The sequence below is a fragment of the Saccoglossus kowalevskii genome, chromosome 22 (assembly GCF_978046115.1).
Source record: "Saccoglossus kowalevskii chromosome 22, keSacKowa6.1, whole genome shotgun sequence".
Taxonomy (NCBI): domain Eukaryota; kingdom Metazoa; phylum Hemichordata; class Enteropneusta; family Harrimaniidae; genus Saccoglossus; species Saccoglossus kowalevskii.
Genome location: NC_140662.1, coordinates 25023401 through 25043985, shown reverse-complemented (window position 1 = coordinate 25043985; position 20585 = coordinate 25023401). Strand labels below are relative to the sequence as shown.

The following is a 20585-nucleotide window of genomic DNA, read 5'->3' as shown; positions in this document are numbered from 1 at the left end:
CCAAATTTCGACGATGGCCAGGCTCTATCGGGCGGGTTTACAACAGACGGGCAGGTTTCATGACTGTCTAATCAGGCCCGGGTATGCTTGGGCAAAATTCAACATCGCCGTTTTTTGTTTGTTTGTTTTTTTCATTTTTATTTCACAGATTACTTCCAATTGGCGGATCTTTGTGGCCGGGCACTGACCTTCTGTAGAAATTTACACTTTGGTTTGATAGCTCATCAAATTCGCACGAGTTGCGCCCTCTACCAGCGGATACAGGGATATGTTGAAGTAGCTGTCGACTGAAAGGGCAAGTTATTAAAAAAATCATGAAGGTAAACTATTAATTACATTGTTGACTATCAACAGTTTGTACTGACTGGCAGCTAAACTTTGAAGTGCTATATGCTAAAACAATGTTACAATCATACTGGACATTATGCCGAAAAGAAATCTAAGATTAATTATAATATCCGAAATGACGAGACGGTTTTCACTTTGAACAACATTGTTACAGTATCGTCGCTATAGAGCGCGACTTAAACGTTTATTGGTCGGAAAGCAGGGGCAAATTATGTATTTCTCATATTCAAGGCAGCGTTCCTCATAATGTATTTTGTATAACATAATTATTTGTCTAGCCTTTAATAACAAACCACCTAAGTTTCTGTAAGAAATTACACATAGTACACAAAATCGAAAGATATTTGTTTTCCCACTTTACTCACCTTATCCGAAGTTGTGGTCACTGAAACGTATGTATTACACCACAACCATATGTCGAATTAACTCTGGTTTTTCTGCAGGCCGCATAAATCTTTCGCCTTTTACTAAAGATTTCCGTGCAGAGGAACAACTGATGAGTCTATAATCAAATTTTTGATAACCCCGCTCAATTGCGGGGCGATAAATAAACAAATATTAGAAATAATTGAATCGGCAACCTGAATATGTACGATATTCAGATGACCAAATCTTTCAGTATCCAAATTTCGACGATGGCCAGGCTCTATCGGGCGGGTTTACAACAGACGGGCAGGTTTCATGACTGTCTAATCAGGCCCGGGTATGCTTGGGCAAAATTCAACATCGCCGTTTTTTGTTTGTTTGTTTTTTTTCATTTTAATTTCACAGATTACTTCCAATTGGCGGATCTTTGTGGCCGGGCACTGACCTTCTGTAGAAATTTACACTTTGGTTTGATAGCTCATCAAATTCGCACGAGTTGCGCCCTCTACCAGCGGATACAGGGATATGTTGAAGTAGCTGTCGACTGAAAGGGCAAGTTATTAAAAAAATCATGAAGGTAAACTATTAATTACATTGTTGACTATCAACAGTTTGTACTGACTGGCAGCTAAACTTTGAAGTGCTATATGCTAAAACAATGTTACAATCATACTGGACATTATGCCGAAAAGAAATCTAAGATTAATTATAATATCCGAAATGACGAGACGGTTTTCACTTTGAACAACATTGTTACAGTATCGTCGCTATAGAGCGCGACTTAAACGTTTATTGGTCAGAAAGCAGGGGCAAATTATGTATTTCTCATATTCAAGGCAGCGTTCCTCATAATGTATTTTGTATAACATAATTATTTGTCTAGCCTTTAATAACAAACCACCTAAGTTTCTGTAAGAAATTACACATAGTACACAAAATCGAAAGATATTTGTTTTCCCACTTTACTCACCTTATCCGAAGTTGTGGTCACTGAAACGTATGTATTACACCACAACCATATGTCGAATTAACTCTGGTTTTTCTGCAGGCCGCATAAATCTTTCGCCTTTTACTAAAGATTTCCGTGCAGAGGAACAACTAATGAGTCTATAATCAAATTTTTGATAACCCCGCTCAATTGCGGGGCGATAAATAAACAAATATTAGAAATAATTGAATCGGCAACCTGAATATGTACGATATTCAGATGACCAAATCTTTCAGTATCCAAATTTCGACGATGGCCAGGCTCTATCGGGCGGGTTTACAACAGACGGGCAGGTTTCATGACTGTCTAATCAGGCCCGGGTATGCTTGGGCAAAATTCAACATCGCCGTTTTTTGTTTGTTTGTTTTTTTCATTTTTATTTCACAGATTACTTCCAATTGGCGGATCTTTGTGGCCGGGCACTGACCTTCTGTAGAAATTTACACTTTGGTTTGATAGCTCATCAAATTCGCACGAGTTGCGCCCTCTACCAGCGGATACAGGGATATGTTGAAGTAGCTGTCGACTGAAAGGGCAAGTTATTAAAAAAATCATGAAGGTAAACTATTAATTACATTGTTGACTATCAACAGTTTGTACTGACTGGCAGCTAAACTTTGAAGTGCTATATTCTAAAACAATGTTACAATCATACTGGACATTATGCCGAAAAGAAATCTAAGATTAATTATAATATCCGAAATGACGAGACGGTTTTCACTTTGAACAACATTGTTACAGTATCGTCGCTATAGAGCGCGACTTAAACGTTTATTGGTCAGAAAGCAGGGGCAAATTATGTATTTCTCATATTCAAGGCAGCGTTCCTCATAATGTATTTTGTATAACATAATTATTTGTCTAGCCTTTAATAACAAACCACCTAAGTTTCTGTAAGAAATTACACATAGTACACAAAATCGAAAGATATTTGTTTTCCCACTTTACTCACCTTATCCGAAGTTGTGGTCACTGAAACGTATGTATTACACCACAACCATATGTCGAATTAACTCTGGTTTTTCTGCAGGCCGCATAAATCTTTCGCCTTTTACTAAAGATTTCCGTGCAGAGGAACAACTAATGAGTCTATAATCAAATTTTTGATAACCCCGCTCAATTGCGGGGCGATAAATAAACAAATATTAGAAATAATTGAATCGGCAACCTGAATATGTACGATATTCAGATGACCAAATCTTTCAGTATCCAAATTTCGACGATGGCCAGGCTCTATCGGGCGGGTTTACAACAGACGGGCAGGTTTCATGACTGTCTAATCAGGCCCGGGTATGCTTGGGCAAAATTCAACATCGCCGTTTTTTGTTTGTTTGTTTTTTTTCATTTTTATTTCACAGATTACTTCCAATTGGCGGATCTTTGTGGCCGGGCACTGACCTTCTGTAGAAATTTACACTTTGGTTTGATAGCTCATCAAATTCGCACGAGTTGCGCCCTCTACCAGCGGATACAGGGATATGTTGAAGTAGCTGTCGACTGAAAGGGCAAGTTATTAAAAAAATCATGAAGGTAAACTATTAATTACATTGTTGACTATCAACAGTTTGTACTGACTGGCAGCTAAACTTTGAAGTGCTATATGCTAAAACAATGTTACAATCATACTGGACATTATGCCGAAAAGAAATCTAAGATTAATTATAATATCCGAAATGACGAGACGGTTTTCACTTTGAACAACATTGTTACAGTATCGTCGCTATAGAGCGCGACTTAAACGTTTATTGGTCAGAAAGCAGGGGCAAATTATGTATTTCTCATATTCAAGGCAGCGTTCCTCATAATGTATTTTGTATAACATAATTATTTGTCTAGCCTTTAATAACAAACCACCTAAGTTTCTGTAAGAAATTACACATAGTACACAAAATCGAAAGATATTTGTTTTCCCACTTTACTCACCTTATCCGAAGTTGTGGTCACTGAAACGTATGTATTACACCACAACCATATGTCGAATTAACTCTGGTTTTTCTGCAGGCCGCATAAATCTTTCGCCTTTTACTAAAGATTTCCGTGCAGAGGAACAACTAATGAGCCTCTTCGGACCAAGAATCAGTGGATAGTGGAAAAGAAGAACCCCTCCTTTCCAGACGTGTTCGTAACGCTCTATCAAAATGTCGTGACTCCCCACTGCACAAGCTTTCCGAAGTTGATGTCAGATGCTGCTCAATATCTAGCACAGACTGCCGGAAAATTCTCACAGGTTGGGCTGACGTGGTAAACCACCTACAAACCTCCCACAACTTCTTTGATACCATCCATCTTTTGTGCCCTGTAAAACAATGCAAAGCCACTTCTATCAACACCTCAGAATGGCTTTCCCACTGCTGCAACTGCCATCCTGAGTTTGTTCTGGCCAAGGACTCATCCTTCTTTGACTATTATTACATCACCTAACTCGTCATGCTTCACACCACCCTACCCCTTATTATGGCTTCTCTGTCCATACTCACCATCAATATTAATGGTTTAAAAGAGTACAATAAACGTGCTCAGCTTTTTTCAGACTGCCGTAACAACTACGACATTGTTTTCATCCAGGAAGCTCATGTCAGCACTCTTGCAGAAGAACAACAGTGGACGTGCGAGTGGGGAGGCGAGGCCATTTGGAGTATCGGCGCTAACAACAGCAAGGGTGTTGGGATTTTGTTTTCGCCAAACTCTGGCATTTCTCCAACTAACATCATGAAAGACGGCGATGGTAGAGTAATCGCCTGTACAGTTAAAGTCAGCGGGTCACCTTTAACTCTGGTCAACATTTATGGGCCTAATGTTCCTGGGCGTAGGTCTGATTTTTTCAACTCACTTCATGAATTCTGTGGCAGTGGCTTCCCAATCGTACTTGGAGGAGACTTTAACTGCATCGAGTCCACCAATGACAAATGTGGTGGTTCACTTTCCAGTCGTCACTCCTTTGTCGGTAGTAGGCAACTTTGCCAACTGGTCAGTGATTTCTCCATGGTCGATTCTTGGCGCAAAGACCACCCTACTGCTCAGGAGTTTACCTGGCGGGATGCTAATAACACCACTGCCTCCCGGCTTGACAGATTTTACGTCTCCATCTGCTTAAACACTGAAACTAGCATTTCTCCTTGTTCGCTATCTGATCATGAGTTTATGAAACTCTCTATTTCTCCTTTCTCCTCCCCACATCGTGGCCCAGGAGTTTGGAAGTGTAACACGTCTCTTTTCCAGGACCCTAAAATTACTAAAGACCTAGAAGAGCATTATAACAAGTGGAAGACACTGCAACCAGCTTTCAACACCATGGCAGATTGGTGGGATATGATAAAACATCGTATGCAGCTTCTTCTGAAGTCCCATTCTCATCGCAAGGCAAAAGCCCACAAGGCAGCGTTGGAATCGCTCCATCAACAGCTTGTGCTCTATACATCAAAACTGAATCAGGGAGATCGCTCCAAGCCAACCCTAGACAACTACCACGAAATTAAAAACAAAATTAATAAGCTTAAAGCCAAGCGTTTGCAGGGAGTCAAGATCCGGGCCCGTGTGCAAAAACTGGATATGGATGAGAAATGCTCCAGATACTTCTTCAGCCGGGAACATCGCAGAGGAAAGGAGAAACTCATCACTGCCATCTTGAATAAACATGGTACTATTCACCATTCTCAGGATAAAATCTCTGAAACCCTCATCGACTTTTACCAAACGCTGTACACGGCTGAACCTTGTCTCAACACCACGGAACAGGAGTTCTTCCTATCTAAAATTTCTAACAAACTCTCACCTAATCAGCAATCTACTCTGGAGGGGCCTCTCACCCCTGCAGAGGTTCAACAGTCACTTCGCTGCATGCAAAACCACAAAACCCCCGGAAGTGATGGATTACCTAAGGAATTTTATTCTGCATGTTGGCGTTTTATAGGGGAAGACCTCACTGAAGTACTCAATCAAGAACTTGAGCTTGGGAAACTCTCGTCCTCCCAGCGCCATGGTACCATCATCCTGTTGAACAAACCCGGTGATTCCTCCACTCCAGCTAACGAAAATGCCCACTTGAGCCCACAAAACAAACGGCCAATTTCCCTACTCAACACCGATTACAAGCTCATCTCCAAATCCTTCTGCAACCGTTTAAAATCTGTTACCTCTCACCTGCTGTCTCCATACCAAACGTGTGGAGTCCCTGGGAGGTCCATCCAGGAGAACGTCCAGGTTATTCGAGACATTGTCTACCTTGCCAATGAACGCAACTTTCCCTGTGCTCTGGTATCGCTAGACCAGCAAAAGGCTTTCGACCGTGTTGAGTGGCCCTTCCTTGTAAAGGTTCTGCAGAGAATGAATTTTGGCCCCTCGTTCATCCAAACCATTCAGACCTTCTATAATGACATCCACAGCTCAGTTCTGGTTAATGGGTTCCTCTCAAAAGCCTTTCCCCTTTCAAGAGGTGTGCGGCAGGGCTGCCCCATTTCACCACTGCTGTACACCCTTTACATTGAACCCTTTGCTGCTGCAGTTAGGCAATCCCCGTGCATCCAAGGGTTTAACCTGCCAGGAGCCCCCTCACCATCCAAACTCTTCCAGTACGCCGATGACAACACTGCCATTATTACCAGCTCAGAGTCCTTGGAAGCTCTGATGTCCATCAGTGAGCGTTTTGGTTTAGCATCCGGATCCCGACTGAATAAGCAAAAGACCAAAGGCATGTGGGCTGGAAGCTGGAAACACAGAGTGGACTCTCCAAGTGGCATATCTTTCAATAACAAGAGACTTAAAGTCAATGGGGTTTGGATCTCAAACGAGGACATGCCATCAGAAAACTGGTCCGTTAGACACAACAAGCTGAGAAATATGCTCACGTCCTGGAGATCTAGACGTCTCACCTTAGCTGGCAAAACCACCATTCTCAACTCTCTTGCCATCCCCTTGTTTTATTATATCGCTCCCATCTTCCCCTGCCCAACCCCAATCTTAAAACAGATTCAAGTTGATATATTCCGCTTCTTTTGGGGAGGAAGAAAGGAAAAGGTCCGCCGCGATGTTATTCACCTGCCTACGACGAAGGGGGGTTGGGGCCTCGTACATCTCCACAGCATGGCAAATGCTCTGCTGTTGAAAACTGTTTTCTCATGCTTCCATGATCGTCCCTGCTGCTATTTCACCAAGGCATACTGTGCCTCAGATCTCAGGTGTCTTCTGCCGAACATGTGGTCAAACATTGGCCCACACTTCCCACCGGAACCTCCCTGGTATGCTTCTATCATCACCCTTGCTCGTACAGTAAATAGAATGGACAACAACATTATTTGCAATAAAGCCACCACGAAAGAGTTATATGGCTTACTCCTGAATCAAGCTTCTATATACCCACGTGTGATGGAGTTGAAGGGCTGTCTCGACTGGAACACTATTTGGCACAGAGTTCATGCCCCTCTTCTGGACATGAACATGAGGGACCTGTCTTGGAGAATAATCCATAATGCACTTACCACCACCATTATGATGCATAGATGGGGATACGCCACCAGTCAAATGTGTCCTCGTCTCTCTTGTACTATGCCAGAGACAATACATCACATGTTTATTTCTTGCGATTTTTCGGCTTCCCTATGGTCTTGGGTGGAAAGCTTCATTTTTCGTCACTTTGGTCTCTTAAACGTCTGTACATCCAACCTCATCATCTACAGCTTAGCTGACCCCGTGCACACGTCATTTCCCAACAACTCCGCCCTTTACATCATTAACCTAGTTAAACTCCATATTTGGAAGACCAGATGTAAAGCCGCCTTTGAAAACATCCATTTGTCATCTGAATCAGCCATTTTGAACATCAATGAAGACATCAAAAGACGACTCCAGACTGATCAACTGCGTTTCTCCAGAGCGAAATACGTCTCCCTGTGGCAACCACTCCACCTGACCAATCAACCCAGTTCTCAAACTTAATCATAATGGCCCGAGCTCAGCATCACTACGGTTCATCGATTATCGCAATCAATTCAAAGTTACACATCTCTGTTTCTGTTGCTTTTGGACTTTTCCATAGACATTCAGGCTACATAACATCAGGCAGGAGGACTCGAAGTCTTATGTGGTGAGATCCAGCAAGGCTGGCCTGCCTAGGAGGGGCCTGTAATCTCATTTCGTCTTCTTGATGAATGATTGATTGATTGATTTAACCTCCTAAATCAAAAATCGCCTTTTACTAAAGATTTCCGTGCAGAGGAACAACTAATGAGTCTATAATCAAATTTTTGATAACCCCGCTCAATTGCGGGGCGATAAATAAACAAATATTAGAAATAATTGAATCGGCAACCTGAATATGTACGATATTCAGATGACCAAATCTTTCAGTATCCAAATTTCGACGATGGCCAGGCTCTATCGGGCGGGTTTACAACAGACGGGCAGGTTTCATGACTGTCTAATCAGGCCCGGGTATGCTTGGGCAAAATTCAACATCGCCGTTTTTTGTTTGTTTGTTTTTTTCATTTTTATTTCACAGATTACTTCCAATTGGCGGATCTTTGTGGCCGGGCACTGACCTTCTGTAGAAATTTACACTTTGGTTTGATAGCTCATCAAATTCGCACGAGTTGCGCCCTCTACCAGCGGATACAGGGATATGTTGAAGTAGCTGTCGACTGAAAGGGCAAGTTATTAAAAAAATCATGAAGGTAAACTATTAATTACATTGTTGACTATCAACAGTTTGTACTGACTGGCAGCTAAACTTTGAAGTGCTATATGCTAAAACAATGTTACAATCATACTGGACATTATGCCGAAAAGAAATCTAAGATTAATTATAATATCCGAAATGACGAGACGGTTTTCACTTTGAACAACATTGTTACAGTATCGTCGCTATAGAGCGCGACTTAAACGTTTATTGGTCGGAAAGCAGGGGCAAATTATGTATTTCTCATATTCAAGGCAGCGTTCCTCATAATGTATTTTGTATAACATAATTATTTGTCTAGCCTTTAATAACAAACCACCTAAGTTTCTGTAAGAAATTACACATAGTACACAAAATCGAAAGATATTTGTTTTCCCACTTTACTCACCTTATCCGAAGTTGTGGTCACTGAAACGTATGTATTACACCACAACCATATGTCGAATTAACTCTGGTTTTTCTGCAGGCCGCATAAATCTTTCGCCTTTTACTAAAGATTTCCGTGCAGAGGAACAACTGATGAGTCTATAATCAAATTTTTGATAACCCCGCTCAATTGCGGGGCGATAAATAAACAAATATTAGAAATAATTGAATCGGCAACCTGAATATGTACGATATTCAGATGACCAAATCTTTCAGTATCCAAATTTCGACGATGGCCAGGCTCTATCGGGCGGGTTTACAACAGACGGGCAGGTTTCATGACTGTCTAATCAGGCCCGGGTATGCTTGGGCAAAATTCAACATCGCCGTTTTTTGTTTGTTTGTTTTTTTTCATTTTAATTTCACAGATTACTTCCAATTGGCGGATCTTTGTGGCCGGGCACTGACCTTCTGTAGAAATTTACACTTTGGTTTGATAGCTCATCAAATTCGCACGAGTTGCGCCCTCTACCAGCGGATACAGGGATATGTTGAAGTAGCTGTCGACTGAAAGGGCAAGTTATTAAAAAAATCATGAAGGTAAACTATTAATTACATTGTTGACTATCAACAGTTTGTACTGACTGGCAGCTAAACTTTGAAGTGCTATATGCTAAAACAATGTTACAATCATACTGGACATTATGCCGAAAAGAAATCTAAGATTAATTATAATATCCGAAATGACGAGACGGTTTTCACTTTGAACAACATTGTTACAGTATCGTCGCTATAGAGCGCGACTTAAACGTTTATTGGTCAGAAAGCAGGGGCAAATTATGTATTTCTCATATTCAAGGCAGCGTTCCTCATAATGTATTTTGTATAACATAATTATTTGTCTAGCCTTTAATAACAAACCACCTAAGTTTCTGTAAGAAATTACACATAGTACACAAAATCGAAAGATATTTGTTTTCCCACTTTACTCACCTTATCCGAAGTTGTGGTCACTGAAACGTATGTATTACACCACAACCATATGTCGAATTAACTCTGGTTTTTCTGCAGGCCGCATAAATCTTTCGCCTTTTACTAAAGATTTCCGTGCAGAGGAACAACTAATGAGTCTATAATCAAATTTTTGATAACCCCGCTCAATTGCGGGGCGATAAATAAACAAATATTAGAAATAATTGAATCGGCAACCTGAATATGTACGATATTCAGATGACCAAATCTTTCAGTATCCAAATTTCGACGATGGCCAGGCTCTATCGGGCGGGTTTACAACAGACGGGCAGGTTTCATGACTGTCTAATCAGGCCCAGGTATGCTTGGGCAAAATTCAACATCGCCGTTTTTTGTTTGTTTGTTTTTTTCATTTTTATTTCACAGATTACTTCCAATTGGCGGATCTTTGTGGCCGGGCACTGACCTTCTGTAGAAATTTACACTTTGGTTTGATAGCTCATCAAATTCGCACGAGTTGCGCCCTCTACCAGCGGATACAGGGATATGTTGAAGTAGCTGTCGACTGAAAGGGCAAGTTATTAAAAAAATCATGAAGGTAAACTATTAATTACATTGTTGACTATCAACAGTTTGTACTGACTGGCAGCTAAACTTTGAAGTGCTATATGCTAAAACAATGTTACAATCATACTGGACATTATGCCGAAAAGAAATCTAAGATTAATTATAATATCCGAAATGACGAGACGGTTTTCACTTTGAACAACATTGTTACAGTATCGTCGCTATAGAGCGCGACTTAAACGTTTATTGGTCAGAAAGCAGGGGCAAATTATGTATTTCTCATATTCAAGGCAGCGTTCCTCATAATGTATTTTGTATAACATAATTATTTGTCTAGCCTTTAATAACAAACCACCTAAGTTTCTGTAAGAAATTACACATAGTACACAACATCGAAAGATATTTGTTTTCCCACTTTACTCACCTTATCCGAAGTTGTGGTCACTGAAACGTATGTATTACACCACAACCATATGTCGAATTAACTCTGGTTTTTCTGCAGGCCGCATAAATCTTTCGCCTTTTACTAAAGATTTCCGTGCAGAGGAACAACTAATGAGTCTATAATCAAATTTTTGATAACCCCGCTCAATTGCGGGGCGATAAATAAACAAATATTAGAAATAATTGAATCGGCAACCTGAATATGTACGATATTCAGATGACCAAATCTTTCAGTATCCAAATTTCGACAATGGCCAGGCTCTATCGGGCGGGTTTACAACAGACGGGCAGGTTTCATGACTGTCTAATCAGGCCCGGGTATGCTTGGGCAAAATTCAACATCGCCGTTTTTTGTTTGTTTGTTTTTTTCATTTTTATTTCACAGATTACTTCCAATTGGCGGATCTTTGTGGCCGGGCACTGACCTTCTGTAGAAATTTACACTTTGGTTTGATAGCTCATCAAATTCGCACGAGTTGCGCCCTCTACCAGCGGATACAGGGATATGTTGAAGTAGCTGTCGACTGAAAGGGCAAGTTATTAAAAAAATCATGAAGGTAAACTATTAATTACATTGTTGACTATCAACAGTTTGTACTGACTGGCAGCTAAACTTTGAAGTGCTATATGCTAAAACAATGTTACAATCATACTGGACATTATGCCGAAAAGAAATCTAAGATTAATTATAATATCCGAAATGACGAGACGGTTTTCACTTTGAACAACATTGTTACAGTATCGTCGCTATAGAGCGCGACTTAAACGTTTATTGGTCAGAAAGCAGGGGCAAATTATGTATTTCTCATATTCAAGGCAGCGTTCCTCATAATGTATTTTGTATAACATAATTATTTGTCTAGCCTTTAATAACAAACCACCTAAGTTTCTGTAAGAAATTACACATAGTACACAAAATCGAAAGATATTTGTTTTCCCACTTTACTCACCTTATCCGAAGTTGTGGTCACTGAAACGTATGTATTACACCACAACCATATATCGAATTAACCCTGGTTTTTCTGCAGGCCGCATAAATCTTTCGCCTTTTACTAAAGATTTCCGTGCAGAGGAACAACTAATGAGTCTATAATCAAATTTTTGATAACCCCGCTCAATTGCGGGGCGATAAATAAACAAATATTAGAAATAATTGAATCGGCAACCTGAATATGTACGATATTCAGATGACCAAATCTTTCAGTATCCAAATTTCGACGATGGCCAGGCTCTATCGGGCGGGTTTACAACAGACGGGCAGGTTTCATGACTGTCTAATCAGGCCCGGGTATGCTTGGGCAAAATTCAACATCGCCGTTTTTTGTTTGTTTGTTTTTTTCATTTTTATTTCACAGATTACTTCCAATTGGCGGATCTTTGTGGCCGGGCACTGACCTTCTGTAGAAATTTACACTTTGGTTTGATAGCTCATCAAATTCGCACGAGTTGCGCCCTCTACCAGCGGATACAGGGATATGTTGAAGTAGCTGTCGACTGAAAGGGCAAGTTATTAAAAAAATCATGAAGGTAAACTATTAATTACATTGTTGACTATCAACAGTTTGTACTGACTGGCAGCTAAACTTTGAAGTGCTATATGCTAAAACAATGTTACAATCATACTGGACATTATGCCGAAAAGAAATCTAAGATTAATTATAATATCCGAAATGACGAGACGGTTTTCACTTTGAACAACATTGTTACAGTATCGTCGCTATAGAGCGCGACTTAAACGTTTATTGGTCGGAAAGCAGGGGCAAATTATGTATTTCTCATATTCAAGGCAGCGTTCCTCATAATGTATTTTGTATAACATAATTATTTGTCTAGCCTTTAATAACAAACCACCTAAGTTTCTGTAAGAAATTACACATAGTACACAAAATCGAAAGATATTTGTTTTCCCACTTTACTCACCTTATCCGAAGTTGTGGTCACTGAAACGTATGTATTACACCACAACCATATGTCGAATTAACTCTGGTTTTTCTGCAGGCCGCATAAATCTTTCGCCTTTTACTAAAGATTTCCGTGCAGAGGAACAACTGATGAGTCTATAATCAAATTTTTGATAACCCCGCTCAATTGCGGGGCGATAAATAAACAAATATTAGAAATAATTGAATCGGCAACCTGAATATGTACGATATTCAGATGACCAAATCTTTCAGTATCCAAATTTCGACGATGGCCAGGCTCTATCGGGCGGGTTTACAACAGACGGGCAGGTTTCATGACTGTCTAATCAGGCCCGGGTATGCTTGGGCAAAATTCAACATCGCCGTTTTTTGTTTGTTTGTTTTTTTTCATTTTAATTTCACAGATTACTTCCAATTGGCGGATCTTTGTGGCCGGGCACTGACCTTCTGTAGAAATTTACACTTTGGTTTGATAGCTCATCAAATTCGCACGAGTTGCGCCCTCTACCAGCGGATACAGGGATATGTTGAAGTAGCTGTCGACTGAAAGGGCAAGTTATTAAAAAAATCATGAAGGTAAACTATTAATTACATTGTTGACTATCAACAGTTTGTACTGACTGGCAGCTAAACTTTGAAGTGCTATATGCTAAAACAATGTTACAATCATACTGGACATTATGCCGAAAAGAAATCTAAGATTAATTATAATATCCGAAATGACGAGACGGTTTTCACTTTGAACAACATTGTTACAGTATCGTCGCTATAGAGCGCGACTTAAACGTTTATTGGTCAGAAAGCAGGGGCAAATTATGTATTTCTCATATTCAAGGCAGCGTTCCTCATAATGTATTTTGTATAACATAATTATTTGTCTAGCCTTTAATAACAAACCACCTAAGTTTCTGTAAGAAATTACACATAGTACACAAAATCGAAAGATATTTGTTTTCCCACTTTACTCACCTTATCCGAAGTTGTGGTCACTGAAACGTATGTATTACACCACAACCATATGTCGAATTAACTCTGGTTTTTCTGCAGGCCGCATAAATCTTTCGCCTTTTACTAAAGATTTCCGTGCAGAGGAACAACTAATGAGTCTATAATCAAATTTTTGATAACCCCGCTCAATTGCGGGGCGATAAATAAACAAATATTAGAAATAATTGAATCGGCAACCTGAATATGTACGATATTCAGATGACCAAATCTTTCAGTATCCAAATTTCGACGATGGCCAGGCTCTATCGGGCGGGTTTACAACAGACGGGCAGGTTTCATGACTGTCTAATCAGGCCCGGGTATGCTTGGGCAAAATTCAACATCGCCGTTTTTTGTTTGTTTGTTTTTTTCATTTTTATTTCACAGATTACTTCCAATTGGCGGATCTTTGTGGCCGGGCACTGACCTTCTGTAGAAATTTACACTTTGGTTTGATAGCTCATCAAATTCGCACGAGTTGCGCCCTCTACCAGCGGATACAGGGATATGTTGAAGTAGCTGTCGACTGAAAGGGCAAGTTATTAAAAAAATCATGAAGGTAAACTATTAATTACATTGTTGACTATCAACAGTTTGTACTGACTGGCAGCTAAACTTTGAAGTGCTATATTCTAAAACAATGTTACAATCATACTGGACATTATGCCGAAAAGAAATCTAAGATTAATTATAATATCCGAAATGACGAGACGGTTTTCACTTTGAACAACATTGTTACAGTATCGTCGCTATAGAGCGCGACTTAAACGTTTATTGGTCAGAAAGCAGGGGCAAATTATGTATTTCTCATATTCAAGGCAGCGTTCCTCATAATGTATTTTGTATAACATAATTATTTGTCTAGCCTTTAATAACAAACCACCTAAGTTTCTGTAAGAAATTACACATAGTACACAAAATCGAAAGATATTTGTTTTCCCACTTTACTCACCTTATCCGAAGTTGTGGTCACTGAAACGTATGTATTACACCACAACCATATGTCGAATTAACTCTGGTTTTTCTGCAGGCCGCATAAATCTTTCGCCTTTTACTAAAGATTTCCGTGCAGAGGAACAACTAATGAGTCTATAATCAAATTTTTGATAACCCCGCTCAATTGCGGGGCGATAAATAAACAAATATTAGAAATAATTGAATCGGCAACCTGAATATGTACGATATTCAGATGACCAAATCTTTCAGTATCCAAATTTCGACGATGGCCAGGCTCTATCGGGCGGGTTTACAACAGACGGGCAGGTTTCATGACTGTCTAATCAGGCCCGGGTATGCTTGGGCAAAATTCAACATCGCCGTTTTTTGTTTGTTTGTTTTTTTTCATTTTTATTTCACAGATTACTTCCAATTGGCGGATCTTTGTGGCCGGGCACTGACCTTCTGTAGAAATTTACACTTTGGTTTGATAGCTCATCAAATTCGCACGAGTTGCGCCCTCTACCAGCGGATACAGGGATATGTTGAAGTAGCTGTCGACTGAAAGGGCAAGTTATTAAAAAAATCATGAAGGTAAACTATTAATTACATTGTTGACTATCAACAGTTTGTACTGACTGGCAGCTAAACTTTGAAGTGCTATATGCTAAAACAATGTTACAATCATACTGGACATTATGCCGAAAAGAAATCTAAGATTAATTATAATATCCGAAATGACGAGACGGTTTTCACTTTGAACAACATTGTTACAGTATCGTCGCTATAGAGCGCGACTTAAACGTTTATTGGTCAGAAAGCAGGGGCAAATTATGTATTTCTCATATTCAAGGCAGCGTTCCTCATAATGTATTTTGTATAACATAATTATTTGTCTAGCCTTTAATAACAAACCACCTAAGTTTCTGTAAGAAATTACACATAGTACACAAAATCGAAAGATATTTGTTTTCCCACTTTACTCACCTTATCCGAAGTTGTGGTCACTGAAACGTATGTATTACACCACAACCATATGTCGAATTAACTCTGGTTTTTCTGCAGGCCGCATAAATCTTTCGCCTTTTACTAAAGATTTCCGTGCAGAGGAACAACTAATGAGTCTATAATCAAATTTTTGATAACCCCGCTCAATTGCGGGGCGATAAATAAACAAATATTAGAAATAATTGAATCGGCAACCTGAATATGTACGATATTCAGATGACCAAATCTTTCAGTATCCAAATTTCGACGATGGCCAGGCTCTATCGGGCGGGTTTACAACAGACGGGCAGGTTTCATGACTGTCTAATCAGGCCCGGGTATGCTTGGGCAAAATTCAACATCGCCGTTTTTTGTTTGTTTGTTTTTTTCATTTTTATTTCACAGATTACTTCCAATTGGCGGATCTTTGTGGCCGGGCACTGACCTTCTGTAGAAATTTACACTTTGGTTTGATAGCTCATCAAATTCGCACGAGTTGCGCCCTCTACCAGCGGATACAGGGATATGTTGAAGTAGCTGTCGACTGAAAGGGCAAGTTATTAAAAAAATCATGAAGGTAAACTATTAATTACATTGTTGACTATCAACAGTTTGTACTGACTGGCAGCTAAACTTTGAAGTGCTATATGCTAAAACAATGTTACAATCATACTGGACATTATGCCGAAAAGAAATCTAAGATTAATTATAATATCCGAAATGACGAGACGGTTTTCACTTTGAACAACATTGTTACAGTATCGTCGCTATAGAGCGCGACTTAAACGTTTATTGGTCAGAAAGCAGGGGCAAATTATGTATTTCTCATATTCAAGGCAGCGTTCCTCATAATGTATTTTGTATAACATAATTATTTGTCTAGCCTTTAATAACAAACCACCTAAGTTTCTGTAAGAAATTACACATAGTACACAAAATCGAAAGATATTTGTTTTCCCACTTTACTCACCTTATCCGAAGTTGTAGTCACTGAAACGTATGTATTACACCACAACCATATGTCGAATTAACTCTGGTTTTTCTGCAGACCGCATAAATCTTCGCTGTTACCAAGTCACTGGATCCTGTAAGTAATTCTCTTCTTGCTTTGATCATCGTTTGATATTTTCTGATTCGCTGCTGTCCTCTCACGTGTGCTGCTGCCTTCAGTTTGCTTGCTGGTTATTGGACTTGTCTTGCTCGAGGCTTTGCCTCGTGCTGTTTTCATCTTTTTTGTTTTGTCTCTCTGTTGCCATGGCTGGAATTCGGCCTATTGGCAGAAAAGACAGAGTTCTTTGTTTGGTTTTAAAATCTGAATCTGCAACACCTAAACAGGTATTTGATTATTTAAAATCCTTCGACATTGATGTGAAGCTTCACTTGGAAGCTGTTGAAAAGCTTGGTCCGTCAAAATATGATGTCACCTTTCGTTCCTTATCCTTCAGAAGAAATTTTGAAGAGAAAATTGCTGCCTCAGCAGACTGTTCCTCATCTTCATATGAAGAATCCACTATCGTCACCGCCTCATACGTGGGCAATGATCTAGATGACTCATACATGCAACATGCTTTATCTAGATTTGGAAAGGTTCTTGCTGCACGAAAATGCGTCTACTCTGAGTTTCCTACTTGCTTTAATGGAATTCGTCAATATAAAGTTAAATTGGGGGGAAATATTCCTCCCCGTCTGCGTATCTGCAACAGAAATGTTTGGATTTCTTATCCCGGTCAGCCTAAAATCTGTGCCCGCTGTCACGGAGTTGATCACTTTGCTAAAGAATGCAAAGAAATTGTTTGCTTTCGCTGTCTTGGAGTTGGCCACTCTCTTGACAACTGTACCAATGACATAAAGTGTACTGTGTGCCATGAAAACGGGCACAACTTCCGCCAATGTAAAGTCTCTTTTGCGAACAAAGCCAGTGTTATGAACAAGTGGTCCACAGCACCACAAGCAAGCCGGACATCTGATCCTGCTCCTGACAAACCTGTCCATGATACCTCTCCAGCTGATTCGGCTGATATCACTGACCCTGTAATCTCACCTGCCTGTCCGGTTCAATCTGATATGAATTACGATTCTCCTCCGATCTTGCCTATTTCTAAACATGATTCTGCGAAAACTACTTCTGGTCCAGGCGCCATCTCTTCTTCACCCGCCAGTGTATCACCATCTGAAACTGTTGGTAGTGAACCCGAAGACATTTCTGATATGGCGGCTGAAGCTCCTATTCTTCTCCATCTTGCTAGCGGAAAACGCCCAGCAGAAGATGACTATGTTCCCTCCACTGAAGATCACAAACGAACTAGGGTCCCTGGCTTTTCACACGATGTCACTATTGTTTCTGATTGCGAGAGCTTCACCAGTGCTGACGAACAAAGTCTAAACACACCGAATGTGAATACTGAAACTAAGGCTGCCTTGTTGAGGACAAGAGATTCTCGCCTCCACAAACTGAACCAGGTGGAAGTTACATGTCACAGAGTGTCTGATGCGGACTGCAATAGCGAATTTACTGGATGGCCTGCCCTGGTTTCTCATCTCCAAGCTCACCACTCTTTTCTGGACACGGTGCAACTGCTCTGCCCTGTCGAAGCATGTGAAGCGGTGTCTGTCACGCCATCCGAGTGGCTCGTCCACTGTTGCGAAGCCCACCCACAATGGGTTCTGAACAAAGAATCCAGCTATTTTGATGATTATTTTACGAAATAAAGGTTCTTCTCACCAAAATATGTCCGTCTCTATTATTTCAATAAACATAAATGGTTTAAAAGATTATATGAAAAGGTCTCTTTTTTTCAAATACTGTCATGAATCTAACTTTGATATCATCCTTGTCCAGGAGGCACATGTCTGTTCTCTTGAGGAAGGAAAGCAGTGGGAGAGAGAATGGGGTGGTAGTGCGATATGGAGTCTCGGCTCGAACAACAGCAGAGGTGTGGGGATCCTCCTTTCACCGAAATGTAATGTTTCATTTGACAACGCGGTTTCTGATGATAGTGGCAGAGTGGTATCAAGTGTTGTGAAGTGGAACACAAACCTTTTTAAAGTTATTTCTGTGTATGCTCCTAATATGCCTTCTCAGAGGAAAAAATTCCTTGACTCGCTTCATCAATTTCTTGGAGGTAACTACCCCCTGATTCTTGGTGGGGACTTTAATTGTATTGAGAGTAGTATGGACAAGTTGGGAGGTTCTCTAACATGCTCCCATTCCTATGTAGGGGGCTTAGAGTTGGGAGATCTTTGCTCTGAACTTAGTCTTGTGGATGTTTGGCGAAAGCATCATCCTTCTACATCACAATTCACCTGGCGCAACAAGAACAACTCTGTTTCATCTAGGATTGACCGATTGTATGTATCTTCATCCCTGAATGTATCTTCTGCGACTATTTCTGCTTTCACTCTTTCTGATCATGATGCTGTATGTATTCTGCTTAAAGCCTTTAATTCCCCTGCTCGGGGACCTGGAGTATGGAAATGTAACGTCTCACTCTTCCAGGATCCGGAGATTATAAGATCCATCGAAGACGACTATGAAAGATGGAAGACTCTGAAGCCGGCCTTTGATAACATCAGTGAATGGTGGGATATGGTTAAAGACCGTTGTAAATCTTGTCTCATTTCATATGCTTGTCAAAAATCTCATGCAAGAAAGGTCAAACTTAAATATCTTAATGATAAGCTTCAGCATCTGACGTCCAAGCTGAATCAGGGGGACCGGTCCCAATCCAGCCTTGAGCAGTATTCTTCTGTAAGGGATCAAATCAACTCCCTGAATATGTCTAATCTCGAAGGCGCCAAAATCCGTGCGCGGGTTCAGAATCTTGATGAAAATGAGAAGTGCTCTCGTTATTTTCTTGGTCGTGAACGCCGTCGCGGAAAAAGGAAAGTAATTTCTGCCATCAGAGACACGAATGGAGACATTCACCATTCTCAGAAAAATATTTTGAATACAATTCACAACTTCTATGCATCCCTGTTCACTTCTAAATCATCACTTGACGAAGAAGATCAGGATTTTTTTCTTTCACAGGTGACTCACAGTCTTTCAAGTAGCCAGCGTGATTCTTTGGAATCACCTCTGAAAACTTCTGAAATTGAACATGCCCTTAGGGGCATGGAGAACAACAAAACACCCGGAAGGGATGGTTTGCCAAAGGAATTTTATATTCATTGCTGGCACTTTCTGAAATATGATCTGACTGACGTCATCAATGAAGAGCTTTCTTCGGGTCATCTTTCTTCATCTCAAAAGAAAGGCGTCATCACCCTTATCAATAAGGATATTGATGTCACCAAACCTGGCAATGAAAACTCTCACCTCGATCCAAAGAACAAACGTCCTATATCGCTTTTGAATGTGGACTACAAGCTGATCTCCAAATCTCTCTGTAACCGCCTGAAACCTGTCATCTCTAGTCTGTTATCTCCCTTTCAAACATGTGGTGTCTCTGGAAGATCGATCCAAGAAAACATTCAAATCATCCGTGATATTGTGTTTCATGCTAATGATCGTAATATGTCAGGTCTGCTTATCTCATTGGACCAACAGAAAGCCTTTGACCAGGTGGAATGGAGTTTTCTGCACAAAGTTCTTTTTCGTATGAATTTTGGTCCCCAATTCAGTCACTTCATATCATGTCTGTATAATGGTATCACCAGCTCTGTTCTGGTTAATGGTCATTTGTCACCCCCCATCATGTTATCTAGAGGAGTTCGCCAAGGATGCCCTCTTTCTCCCCTGCTTTATGTGCTTTTCATCGAGCCATTTGCAGCCGCTGTGAGGAACTGCCAAAAGATCAAGGGCTTTTACCTTCCTGGATCAACTGATGAGTGTAAGCTCGTGCAGTATGCTGATGATAATACAGCCTCACTATCGGACCTGTCATCTCTCAACCACCTTATCATGTTGTCTGATAGATTTTCTAAAGCCTCGGGCTCTTGTCTGAATAAATCTAAGTGCAAAGGTCTGTGGCTTGGCAGGTGGAAGCACCGTAGTGACTCGCCTTGCCAATTCACCTTTAACAGCAATAAA

General features: G+C 40.4%; 12 non-coding genes and 1 pseudogene across 12 annotated transcripts; all 13 read left to right on the top strand.

Annotated features, from left to right (window-relative positions):
* The first annotated feature begins 771 nt into the window (after window positions 1-771).
* LOC144352994 (U5 spliceosomal RNA) lies at window positions 772-891 on the top strand. The gene has a single exon (XR_013420724.2). It is a non-coding gene; the product is annotated as a U5 spliceosomal RNA (small nuclear RNA).
* Window positions 892-1742: 851 nt separating this feature from the next.
* Window positions 1743-1862, top strand: LOC146729345 (U5 spliceosomal RNA). Its single transcript, XR_014928433.1, has one exon. It is a non-coding gene; the product is annotated as a U5 spliceosomal RNA (small nuclear RNA).
* Window positions 1863-2712: 850 nt separating this feature from the next.
* On the top strand, window positions 2713-2832 carry LOC146729344 (U5 spliceosomal RNA). Its single transcript, XR_014928432.1, has one exon. It is a non-coding gene; the product is annotated as a U5 spliceosomal RNA (small nuclear RNA).
* Window positions 2833-3683: 851 nt separating this feature from the next.
* On the top strand, window positions 3684-3771 carry LOC146729343 (U5 spliceosomal RNA; annotated as a pseudogene).
* A 4082-nt stretch (window positions 3772-7853) lies between these two features.
* Window positions 7854-7968, top strand: LOC146729342 (U5 spliceosomal RNA). Its single transcript, XR_014928523.1, has one exon. It is a non-coding gene; the product is annotated as a U5 spliceosomal RNA (small nuclear RNA).
* An 850-nt stretch (window positions 7969-8818) lies between these two features.
* LOC146729341 (U5 spliceosomal RNA) lies at window positions 8819-8938 on the top strand. The gene has a single exon (XR_014928480.1). It is a non-coding gene; the product is annotated as a U5 spliceosomal RNA (small nuclear RNA).
* Window positions 8939-9789: 851 nt separating this feature from the next.
* Window positions 9790-9909, top strand: LOC146729340 (U5 spliceosomal RNA). Its single transcript, XR_014928431.1, has one exon. It is a non-coding gene; the product is annotated as a U5 spliceosomal RNA (small nuclear RNA).
* Window positions 9910-10759: 850 nt separating this feature from the next.
* LOC146729339 (U5 spliceosomal RNA) lies at window positions 10760-10879 on the top strand. The gene has a single exon (XR_014928430.1). It is a non-coding gene; the product is annotated as a U5 spliceosomal RNA (small nuclear RNA).
* An 850-nt stretch (window positions 10880-11729) lies between these two features.
* On the top strand, window positions 11730-11849 carry LOC146729338 (U5 spliceosomal RNA). The gene has a single exon (XR_014928508.1). It is a non-coding gene; the product is annotated as a U5 spliceosomal RNA (small nuclear RNA).
* An 850-nt stretch (window positions 11850-12699) lies between these two features.
* LOC146729337 (U5 spliceosomal RNA) lies at window positions 12700-12819 on the top strand. Its single transcript, XR_014928479.1, has one exon. It is a non-coding gene; the product is annotated as a U5 spliceosomal RNA (small nuclear RNA).
* Window positions 12820-13670: 851 nt separating this feature from the next.
* LOC146729336 (U5 spliceosomal RNA) lies at window positions 13671-13790 on the top strand. Its single transcript, XR_014928429.1, has one exon. It is a non-coding gene; the product is annotated as a U5 spliceosomal RNA (small nuclear RNA).
* Window positions 13791-14640: 850 nt separating this feature from the next.
* Window positions 14641-14760, top strand: LOC146729335 (U5 spliceosomal RNA). The gene has a single exon (XR_014928428.1). It is a non-coding gene; the product is annotated as a U5 spliceosomal RNA (small nuclear RNA).
* Window positions 14761-15611: 851 nt separating this feature from the next.
* Window positions 15612-15731, top strand: LOC144361843 (U5 spliceosomal RNA). The gene has a single exon (XR_013422495.2). It is a non-coding gene; the product is annotated as a U5 spliceosomal RNA (small nuclear RNA).
* The last annotated feature ends 4854 nt before the right edge of the window (window positions 15732-20585 follow it).